Consider the following 12055-nt stretch of genomic DNA (forward strand, 5'->3'; position numbering starts at 1 on the left):
TCCCAGGACTTGTGGGATCTCCCTATTATGAACTAGTGGTTATCATTGAAAAATGGGATCCCTTATATGTTATGGGAAATATCTCCCCATATCGCATGGCAGATTACTTTCAGAGACTTAGCAAGGATGTACTGATCACTAAAGAAAGACAGTTGGTTGCCTCCACAGTGGCATGGCCACTATTAAGTGCCTTAAATTGTGCTGAAATAAGAGATAATACTTTAGAGAATGAAAATCAACTTTTGAAAGACCGTATTGAAAAACTAGAGCAGGAACTTGGCATATTAACAGGGAAGAAACCAATTCTACATCTTCCAATAGGTCAAGTTCATAACAGCTCAATAAACAATGATCAGGCTCCTGAATCAACAGGCTTCATTGATCAGGAAAATAAAAAATCCGAATTAGATCTCAAGTATCCGATTTCGACAGATCCATTAGAAGTCCGTCCTGTCATAACTCAGAAAACAAAAAAAGTACAGGGCAGACTGGCAGGGGTGTCACCTGATCAGTGGCCCCCTGCCCAGACTCATTTACATGTAACAGCCCGGCCATACACAGCAATAGAATTAATGGATTTAGTACAGCGATTTTGGCAGAAGCCTGGAGAAAGTGTGCCGGCTTGGTTATTGAGACTGTGGGATTCTGGGGTAGAAATCCAGGGTAAGGGTTATAGAAAGGATACCAACAATGACATAGAACCTAGAAGATTTCATTGTTCCTAATAGGAAAAAAAAAGCTGCCTCAGATGTCTCGGGCCACAATGCCTGAGCCACTGGAAGCAAAAGAATTGGCCCTAGCACAATTCATGGCGTCACAAGGGATGTTAGTCCCTCTAGAGCCTCCAGATGAGACCAGAGGCCCTATATAGAATTAACAATTTATTGGTCCCGAGAAAATATTCAGAGTTATGGCATTAGTGGACACCAGAGCAAAAACATCAATTATCTACGGAGATCCGACCAAATTTGATGGGGACAGAGTGATGATTGGTGGTCTTGGGGAACAGACTATTCCTGTCACCCAAACATGGTTAAAACTGGGGGTTGGGCATTTTCCACCTTGGGAGTACAAGGTGTCTATTGCCCCAGTCCAAGAATACATCCTGGGCATAGATATTCTATGGGGTCTGGCTCTCCAGACAACCGTGGGAGAGTTCAGACTTCAATAGAGATGTATCAGTGTCTGGGCGGTGCAGGCAATATTAAGAGGCCCTGTGAAACATGGGCCCGTTTGCCTGCCGAAACTGTACCAGATTACTAATGTGAGACAGTATAGATTCCCGGGTGGGCAAGATGAAATATTGAGAACGGTGCAGGAATTAGAAAAAGTTGGCATTGTAAGACCTGCACACAGCCCATATAACTCCCCCATATGGCCAGTGTGGAAGTCGGATGGCGTGTGGAGAATGTCAGTAGATTACAGAGAATTACATAAGGTCATGCCGCCTATTCATGCTGCCGTACCCAATATTGCCTCCCTAATGGACACATGAACTAGGGAGATAAAAACCCTATCATTGTGTCCTAGATCTAGCAAATGCGTTCTTTGGTATCCCAATTGCTGAGGAATTGCAAGATCAGTTTGCGTTTATGTGGAGAGGCAGGCAGTGGAGCTTTCAGGTGCCACAAGAATATGTGCATTCACCAGCATATTATCATAATCTAGTGGCGTGTGACCTGGCTGATTGGAGAAAACCTGATGATGCTAACCTATATCATTATATTGATGATCTGCTGACATCTGACTCACTGGAGGCAGTAGGACAGGCGGCAGATTCATTAACCACCTATTTACAATAGAGGGGATGGGCTATCAATCCCCAGAAGGTGCAAGGTCCAGGCCTGTCCGTAAAATTCCTGGGGGTGATTTGGTCAGGAAAGATCAAAGTACTACCCAGTGCTGTCATAGATAAGGTTCAGGCGTTCCCGATTCCTACAGATCAAAGCAGCTGCAAGAGTTTCTAGGTATATTGGTTTATTTGTGTTCCTTTTTACCTCGCCTAGCGCAGCTGCTAAGACCCACTATACAGACTCACAAAAAAGGGGCAGCTATGGGACTGGGGGGAAAACAGAACAAGATGCTTTCCAAAAAGCAAAACTTGCAGTTAAACAAGCCCAGGCATTGGGTATATTTAATCCTACCCTCCCAGCTGAGTTGGACGTTCATGTTACTCAAGACTGCATTGGTTGGGGCCTGTGGCAACGCCACAGTTCTGTTCAGACCCCCATTGGTTTCTGTCTCAGGTTTGGCATGGAGCAGAAGAAAGATACAGTATGATTGAAAAACAGTTATTGGCTGCCTGTTCGGCATTACAGGCAGTAGAGCCAATAATTCAAACAGCTGAAGTTATAGTCGAGACCACTCTGCCAATCCAGAGGTGGGTGAAAGATCTGACCTACCTTCCTAAGACAGGGGTGGCCCAAGCACAAACAGTGGCATGATGGATCGCCTACCTCAGCCAAAGGAGCAGCCTGTCTTCATCACCCTTGAAAGAAGAGCTCCAGAGAATCCTAGGCCCAGTGACGTATCACAGTGATGCACCAAAAGAAATACTGGTCGCTCCACCAGAGAAGAGTCCAGTTCAGGAGGGAAAATATCCTATCCCTGAAGATGCCTGGTACACAGATGGGTCCAGCAAGGGCAACCCGAGCAAGTGGAGAGCAATAGCTTACCATCCTTCCACCAAGAAAATCTGGTTTGATGAGGGGGATGGTCAGAGCAGCCAATGGGCAGAACTGTGAGCCGTGTGGATGGTTATAACCAAGGAACCCGGTGATGGTATCCTGAATATCTGCACAGATTGTTGGGCTGTGTACTGGAGACTCACTCTTTGGATTGCACAGTGGGCCACCCAGAAATGGACTATCCACACCTGACCAATCTGGGGCAAAGACATGTGGTTAGATATATGGAATACGGTCAAACACAGGACTGTACGTGTCTACCAGATTTCTGGTCATCAGCCCTTACAGTCACCGGGAAATGATCAAGGTGACACGCTGGCCCAAGTTTGATGGATTGAGAATTCACTATCTGAGAACATCGCCCATTGGTTACATCAGAAGCTACGACATCCTCATCTCCAAATTGGAGGGAAGTGGATTTGATGGGTGGACGACGCAATGGATAAGCAATTGGTTGAAAGGCCGCAGACAGAGGGTGGTGGTCAATGGCTCTATGTCCAGGTGGAGGCCGGTAACAAGTGGTGTCCCCCAAGGGTCTGTCTTGGGATCGGTGCTCTTTAACATCTTTATTAATGACATCGATGAGGGAATTGAGTGCACTCTCAGCAAGTTTGCTGACGACACCAAGCTGAGTGGTGCAGTTGATACAGTGGAAGGAAGGGATGCCATTCAGAGGGACCTCGACAGGCTGGAGGGCTGGGCTCAGGTGAACCTAATGAGGTTCAACACGGCTAAGTGCAAGGTTTTGCATTTGGGCCGGAAGAACCCCAGGCACCCGTACAGGCTGGGAGGAGTGGTCCTTGAGAGCAGCTCGGCAGAGAAGGACCTGGGGGTCCTGATGGATGAGAGACTTAACATGAGCCAGCAGTGCTCTCTGGCAGCTCGAAAGGAAAATGGGATCCTGGGCTCCATCAGGAGAGGGGTGGTCAGCAGGGAGAGGGAGGTGATTGTCCCTTTCTACTCGGCTCTTGTGAGACCCCATCTGGAGTACTGTGTCCAGGTGTGGAGCCCTCAGTACACGAAAGACATTGAGATTTTGGAAAGGGTCCAGAGGAGGGTGACTAAGATGATCAGGGGGCTGGAGCACCTCCCCTATGAGGACAGGCTGAGGGAGTTGGGCTTGTTCAGCCTGGAGAAGAGAAGGCTGCGGGGTGACCTCATGGCAGCCTATCAATACCTGAAGGGAAACTACACCCAGGAGGGGAGTAAACTCTTCAAAAGGGCTGACAACAGCAGGACTAGGGGAAATGGATCCAAGTTGAAGGAGGGAAGATTTAGGTTGGATGTTAGGGGGAAGTTCTTTACAAGGAGAGTGGTTAGGCCCTGGAACAGGCTGCCCAGGGAGGTTGTGGATGCCCCGTCCTTGGTCATGTTCAAGGCCAGGTTGGACGGGGTCTTGGGCAACCTGATCTAAATGTGTATGTTTGGTGGCCCTGCTAGGCAGGGGGGTTGGAACTACATGATCCTTGAGGTCCCTTCCAACCTGGGTGATTCTGTGATTCTGTGACATGCTGGACAAAAGACAATGTGGGCAGCTGCTAAAGTGTGGGGACTGCCCATACAACTACCTGCTATCATCCAGGCATGCCAGGATTGTGACTCTTGCTCCAAGATGAGACTGAGATCGTTGCTCAAAACAACAGCCCATCTTGCTAGAGGACCCAATCCTCTCCAGTGATGGCAGGTTGATTACATTAGGCCTCTTTCTCGGTCTGAGGGGACAAGATATGCCCTGACCTGTGTCAACACTGCAAGTGGGCTACTGCAGGCCTATCTAGTACTGAAGGCAAACCAGGCATATACCATCAAGGCACTCACTAAACTGATGTCTGCCTATGGGACACCTCAAGTCATCGAGAGCCACCAAGGAACCCATTTTACTGGTGCAACAATACAGTGCTGGGCAGAAGAAAATAACATTGAATGGTGATTCCACCTGCCATATAATCCAATGAGGGCAGGCCTCATCGAACCTTATAACGGTATTCTTAAGGCTGCCCTGAAGACAGACTCCCAGTCCCTGCAGGGATGGACAAAAGACTGCATGAAACCATGTGGGACCTGAATGAAAGACCCTGAGGCGGCAGACACAGTGTCCTGAGAATGTTGCAGACAACATGGGCCACCCCGCTTAGGATCCAAATTACAGGCACTGATCATCAGGTAAGACCCCAGATTGGTAACAAAAATAATCTTCAGCTCCCTGCCCCTGAGAATTTAGATCTGGGTACCCATAGAATAAAATGGCCCTAGAAGGTGCAGGTAGGACCCAAATGGTGTGGGGGGGTTGGGGGAGATTGTTGGAGGTGGGAGGCTTAGTAGTCCCTCCAGTAGTAAGTACATGGCCTACTGATATTGTGGTCAACACTCCGATTTTCATTGCTAAAGGGACCTCCATCATGTCCCTGTTGCAGATCAGGACACCTCCTTTGGTGCCTGATACAATTATGCAGCGCAGACATCTGGCCAGAAGGTGTGGTTCAGGCAGCCAGGATGTGCCCCACACAAGTGGAAGTGTTGACCTACGATAGAAATACTGCTTGTATCTTGCCCTGGAGAGCAGACCTTCCCCTCTTGGTACCTCTGAAACATCTGTATTACTCCCCGTGAGTCTGTGAGCCTTCAGGATCACTGAACGGAACAAAATGCCATCAAAGCGTTCCAGTGCTACTGGAATGTAGTGCAACACCCGATGATGGTCTACACGGGACTGATAGAACATAGAACAGACCTGCACCTCACGGCTACATGCCTCCAGTAACATCATCGAGCAGTGGCCCATAAAGGAATATGGACATTCACTGATCATCACTCAAATTGTACCAACATGTGTCACGATGAAAACTGTATAAGCATTGTGATATAGCGGATCTCTGTATTAGGGAAAGCTTACCCTTTAGTCAACCTGATCATTGGTTCATGCTGTGAAGTGGTGGAGTGTATGGGAACTGCTGAGTCACGGCCTGAACCTCTGATTCATCACCTGAGTCGAGCAGTGAGTCAGCCAGAGGAGTACAGGTGAAGGCAGTTCACCTGTACTGCTGGAAGGGGTGGAGCTCCTCAATATATTTAAGAGCTGGCTACCAGTGGGGAAGGATCTCTTCTGGAGTTCTGCTCTGCTGGAGTTTTGTAAGTGAGCCCAGGATAGGGGTAAGCTTTCTATCTATTCTCTTTTTGTTATCATAATCTACTTTGCCAAACTCTCTCATTTATTTTGTAATTATAGCATCTTAATATTCATTGATTATACAATCTCGATGCACCCAAAACTGCGGTAGAGTATCAGCAGCAACAAATAATGCATCAGCTGGTTCTTACAGGAGAAAATCCTCACGGGCTAATGTGTAATATGCTGCAGAACTGACAATTTTGGTTGTTTGTTTTTCCAGTTCAACGCAGTCTATTGCTAGAGGCACAGTATAACACCAGATCAGCAGGTTTATTGCAGTGATTTTGAATGACAATTTTTTTTGCTTTTGCTATAGAGGAAAATGTTTGAGTTGTCTACTTTGCATAGCGTGATGTAAAAAAATCACGGTCCTTTTTTTCTATAGTAACAAATGACAGGTGAATCTTCTCTTATCACTTGTTTTTATATCTACTCCGACTTAGATATAGGATTACTGTTTTTTTTTTTTTTTCCTGGTACTATATTTATGTATTGATTTAGTTCACACTACAGCCAGCAACAGATTTAGTGCCAGGAAATTCTATATTTCTCTATATGTATATGTATGTCATATGCAACAGCATAAATTAAGTAGGAAAATGAGGAACACCTTTGAAATTAAAAGCAGATTTTTTTTGTCTTGAAGTGAGAAGTGTGAGGGGTCTAAATCATAAAGTCATGTTGAAACAGATGAGTCGTAATTAGGGCAGAAAAGAGAATGAAAGATTGACGTATGGCTTCCTTCTCGCCATGGTTTGCTTTTACTTGGTAAAACCTGCTTGGGTTGCATCAGATCTTCATTATGTTATGTAAGAAAGGAGACTGTCATGGGAAAAGTGTCTAAATATTTGTCAACTTTAAAAGATAAACCTCTTTCTTTCAACAAGGCATTGTCTTAATGTCTTTCAACATTTTTTAATAAAATATGGCTGGCTGTGACATGTCTATTTACCTTCTACCACCAAAACAGAGATTCTTGTTCACAAACGCCTCAGTCTCATATTGTAGGTGTGAGATAATCTGAACTACAGCTGTACTATTTAAAAAAAAAAAAAAAAAAAAAAAGAGGAAGTTCACTTTAGAGAATCGTATTAGTAGTGGACAGAAAGTTTAACCAGCTTAAAATGGTCACTATGTGCATCTCTCTCAATGTTTCTATGATCTACTGCTATGGGTGATAGGTATGTTGGCAGAGATGCTAAATACTGGCACAAGACGGATAGCCAACAAGTACCGTAAGGGAAAGTTGAAAAGAACTTTGCGATTCTGTGAAATTTAAGATACCAGCAAATTTTGAGCATTCAGTTAAATTTCTTGGTAGAAAACAGAGCCATGAATATAGTTCTTGAACAAGTCAATATTATAGTTATTTACTTGGTTTTATTATTTGGATGTATGGTTTCTTAGAAATCTCACTTGCAGCTAATTTCTCTAATAATAAATCCAGTTTTTGGCAAAACAAATTAGAAAGGCTTACTATAAGTAGATGCCTCCTTGTCAAGCTTGCAAAAAAGCAGATTTTTGTGGCTGCTCTATATGGTTGTCTGAGTGCATCTTCTCAGGATCCTTCTTCACTTGGGCTGTGCATTTCAGCTCAGAATTTCCCCTTGGTTCTTGAAGTGTGCAAGGCAGCTATGTGCTGGGCCATGCAAACCACAGATGTGAATCCAACTATGCATCTAAGTTCCTAATTGAGCTCTGGATATATCTATGACTGTTAAAGTCTCTACCATGCTGCAGAAGCTTTCATGGTCTCCATGGAAGCCACCACCTTGCTGCTTAAGGAGACAATTCTCAGCAGTACAACAGTGTCCTGCAAGACAAAGTTACGCAAGCTTTTACTTCCCTGGTGCAGCACAGTATCTGTCCTTCCTCTGTTATATCCAGAATGTCAGAAATACACAACAGTTTTATGCTTCTTCTCTGATTTCACTTTGTGACTCCACAGAATATTCTTCCTTGACCTATGTGTAGTTGAACTTCAGTTTGAAACAGAAAGGGGATGCTCTCATCCAGAAAATATTTAACATTTCAAATGCAGTAGCCAATATGAAACAAAGCCCTGTGAAAGTGAAAAGTCACAAAGGAACCTTTCCCCAGACCAGGAAAAAAAGGTTAGAAAACTCACCTGCAGTATGAGGTGCTGAAGTTCACATCCCAAATTGTTCACAGCGTGGGTCACAACCTCAGCTGAATATTAACCGAGCTAATAGTTAAGCATTGCACTCTCCATGTCTCAGAGCTGGTTTTTAAGTTTGAAGAATAAAAATAACATTTCATATGAACGTTCCTGACTGGCTTTCATGCCAGGCAAAACACTAAAAATTTATTTTTAAATAGCCTATAATCAGTTCCTATTATGATAGAAGGTAACTTTATAAATAGATTTTTATGTTCTCAATGAATTATTATTTTTGATAGTTGATTTCAGTACAAATTCATCGCAGTCTTTTAAATTGAGAATATTTAGTTTAGAAAAGAGAAGACTCAGTGAACAGCCTTCAGATACTTTAAAAGCTCCTTCGACAATCTGATAATAATTTGCTCTTCACAGATAAAGGAGTAGTAATGGACTTAAACTGCATCAAGGAAAGTCCAGGTTAGTCATTATCATACACTTTCTAAATGGTAAGGGGACAGTAAATTCTTGAAACACTCTGCTTGTGAAAAGTATGGTGACTTCATTATTGCAGGTCACAAAGAATGGGTTTGGTAAAGAGCGATAAATAGAAGAGTAGACGTAGATGATGGTGCTTTGGAGTAAAAGGATGAAATAGACAATGTCTTCAGGTCCCCTCTTCTCTGAAACACAGAACCTACATCAAAAAAAAGTATATATATTTTTTTTTTTTTTCTCAAAGGATTTTCTTACATCTGTATGAGAATCACCTCCACATGTAAAAGGTTTTGAATACTGAAAAATTCAGTGCTGCACCCTGCCCTTTCTAGAAATAAATTAAGATTTCCTGGGAATCAGTTTCCCACACTGTCATTACAGTAAATATGATTAAATCACATATATGACACTTAGCAGCTCATTTCCATAATTACTCAATTACTTTTCTTCAGCTTTTTAAAGTATTTTCCAGAATTTCGGTCTTGTTAAATGCAATATTATAAGGCTTTTAAACAAAAATTGAAATCCTAGATCAGCATATCTTGTAATGGATAGTATGATGACAGAAGCATGGAGAAAGTGATGCCTGAATGAATCTTAGTTGTAATTCAGTTAAGAAGTGCAAGAGCTTGAATAACATAAAACAAAATTAGAAATATCAAGATCTGATAGATTTCAAGTCAAAGGGGAAACATCATCCCTGTCCAAAAGTGTAATGGAGACTTTAACACTATAAAATTATAAAATATACTTGCAAAATTCATCTGTTTTTCAGTTTTATTTAATCACAGAATTGGAGTAAAGTAACTTTTGGGTAAAATAAAATTTGTGAAATTCAAATATCACCACAATACTGCCATTCACATATTACACAGATACCTAGTAGAAATGCTCTTCCTCTGTAGATTTACAACAAATTGTTGCCTTCCATTTGTTAGCATGGAGGATTAACATCATATTTTCAAATCCGTATTATAATTTCTCATCCTTCCCTTGCACCTGATAGATACTCTAACGCAAGAATTAAGGCCTTAGGCACATGGAAGTAGAAGGGTTCACAACACTGCAGCCTTTGCAGCCATGGTAAAAGTTCTTTTCACAGTGTGTGAGAAGGAAAAAAGAATAAGCTCTTACTATTCTTGACTGTGTTGACTCTGCAATGCTAGCTGAAATAAACAGCAATTGATTTATCTCTGTTCCTTATGATTTGAAAGTACACAGGAACATGAAAATGCCACTTAAACATTTCTCGAAGTAGACCTGTGTTTAAGGTGACAGTGTTTGTCACTGATGAAATTCAACTTGTTCAAAACATTTTCAATTACCTTCTTCAGTGTAAAGGTATGGTTGGTGTTGGAGTGATAGCATTACTAGTTTAGGTTGGCTTAAAAGAGATTAGGCTTAAAAGAGATTAAATCAGAACACTAAGGACAAAGAGAACAGTTCTGGATTTTGGACGTTTTCCCAAAAGTCTATTCCATACATCATAACATTAGTGTGGGAAAATAGCTATGGAAAAGAATGTCAGAAATATGCTTAACTGTCATTAAAACAGAAGAACTTAAATCATATTTACAATTAAACATAGAATATTTACTGATTTAGATGGAACCAGTTTAGGAGACATGTACAGCATTTTGGTAAGGAGATGTTCTGGTTAATTTGGAAGACTATGAAAAATAGTGATACCTGTTCTCCTCCAACCAAGGAGTATATATACATATGACTTACATTATGCTCTAAAGCTATGTTTTATGGGTATAATTTATACTTACCTGATAGGTGTTCATATCAAAACCAGTCCTGAAGATTTCCCTTATATCTCAAAGGAAAGTACTGAATCAGTTGCACTTAGTAATAAATCAGGGTTTCAAATTATTTTGGCAATTTCTTCAAGACACCAAAACTATAAAGGGATTGCTAACATTTTTCTATTTTCAGTTTCTTAACACTTCCAGATATATTTTAGAATACCAGAAAAGTTCTACTAAAAAGAAATTCACTGTGGAAGAATGAAACAGAGTATACAAGGTGAGTCCTTCAAAGGAAAAAGTCAAATTCACTCTTCCATAGAATCATAGAACTGCTTGAGTTGGAAGGGACCTTAAAAGTTCACCTAGTCCAACTCCCCTGCAATGAACAGGGTCACCCACAGCTAGATCAGGCTGCTTGGACCCCTGTTCAGCCTGACTTTGAATGCTTCAAGCAACAGGACACCCATCATCTCCTCTGAACAGCTGTTCCAGTGCCTTACCACTCTTTGTAAAAAACCTTCTTCCTAAATACAAATACAAATCTCCCCTCTTTTAGTTTGAAATAATTTCCCCTTGTACTGTCACCAAAGATCCTGGTTTCCTGTACCCCAGCCTTCGATATTGAAAAGGCACTCTCTGGAGCCCTCCTCTGAATGTGCTCCAACAGGACCACATCTCTCTTGTACTGAGGACTCCACATCTGGACAGAGTATTCCAGGTGAAGTCTCACCAGAGCAGAGGAACACAGTCACCTCCCTCAGCCTTCTGGTCACACTTTTGTTGTAGCCTGTGAGGGACATTACTGACTCACACTCAGCTTACCATCTACTAGTACTTCCAAGTCCCTTCCATCAGGGCTGTGCTTAGTCCTTTCATCTCCCAGCTTGTACTGGTAGTGAGGGCTGCTGCAACCCAGGTGCAAGACCTTGCGCTTGGATTTGTTGAACCTCATGAGTTTCACCAGAGCAAACTGCTTGAACTTGTCTAGGTCTCACTGAATGGCATTCCATCCCTCAGTGCATCAATTGCACCACACAGCTTGATGTCATCACAAACTTGAGGAAAGTACAGCTGATCCTACTGTTGATGTATTTGAGGAAGATCTTAAAAAGCACCAGTCCCAGTACTGACCACTAAGGGATACCACGCATTACTGATCTCCACCTGGACAGTGGGCCAATGATCAGCACTCTGTGTCCATTAACACTTTATAGCCTTTTTTCCTGAAATTCTTCATTTAAAAAAAAAAAAAAAAAAGGAACAAAATCAATATGTAAACTTCCAAGTGAATCAACTTAGTTTTACTGTGTACAAAGGACATAAAAGTAGGTGCAGGAACAGTGGTTATTTCCAGTCCTTGGAGATGAAGCAGTTTGTTTTAATCAGTTCAAAATGGAGTTCCCCTGGTTTGCATGAGACACCTCTGGAAAAAAATACCACAGGGACTTAAATTACATAACAAGCCTTTAAAAATAGGTGAAGTTTGGAACTTGAATTGAACTAGACCATGTTAAATAGATGCAGAAGAGACATTTTCAACATGGAAATTTATGTCAGATATATTCAGTGAGTGCAGATGTTCTGGCCTAGCCTTGCATATAGTATATAAGAACTATTTACTATTTCTTCAGATATCAAAGAGAAACATTAAACGCACAAACCCGTCCCTCAGGAGTTTTCAGTATTCACAAGTTCCTTATTTATATAGAGATAAAAGACACCTGCAGCTATACCTCATTAGAAGAAAAATGACCTTCAGTGACCAATAAAGCTAATCAAAGAAAATATTTTTGTGTTTGTTTCTTTCCACCCACCCCCTCCGCCCCTC

The 12055-nt window shown here is 42.1% G+C and overlaps 1 long non-coding RNA gene across 3 annotated transcripts in view; it reads left to right on the forward strand.

Annotated features, from left to right (window-relative positions):
* Positions 1-5054: 5054 nt before the first annotated feature.
* Positions 5055-12055, forward strand: part of LOC128085187 (uncharacterized) — a 33581-nt gene continuing 26580 nt past the window's right edge. For 2 of the 3 annotated variants that reach the window (XR_008208820.1, XR_008208821.1), the window contains exons 1-2: positions 5055-5837; positions 10415-10504. This is a non-coding gene — a long non-coding RNA (uncharacterized LOC128085187). The remainder of the gene's footprint in view (positions 5838-10414; positions 10505-12055) is intronic. The other variant, XR_008208822.1, reaches the window with a different exon arrangement.

The sequence above is a fragment of the Tympanuchus pallidicinctus genome, unplaced genomic scaffold (assembly GCF_026119805.1).
Source record: "Tympanuchus pallidicinctus isolate F22 unplaced genomic scaffold, pur_lepc_1.0 scaffold3, whole genome shotgun sequence".
Lineage (NCBI taxonomy): Eukaryota > Metazoa > Chordata > Aves > Galliformes > Phasianidae > Tympanuchus > Tympanuchus pallidicinctus.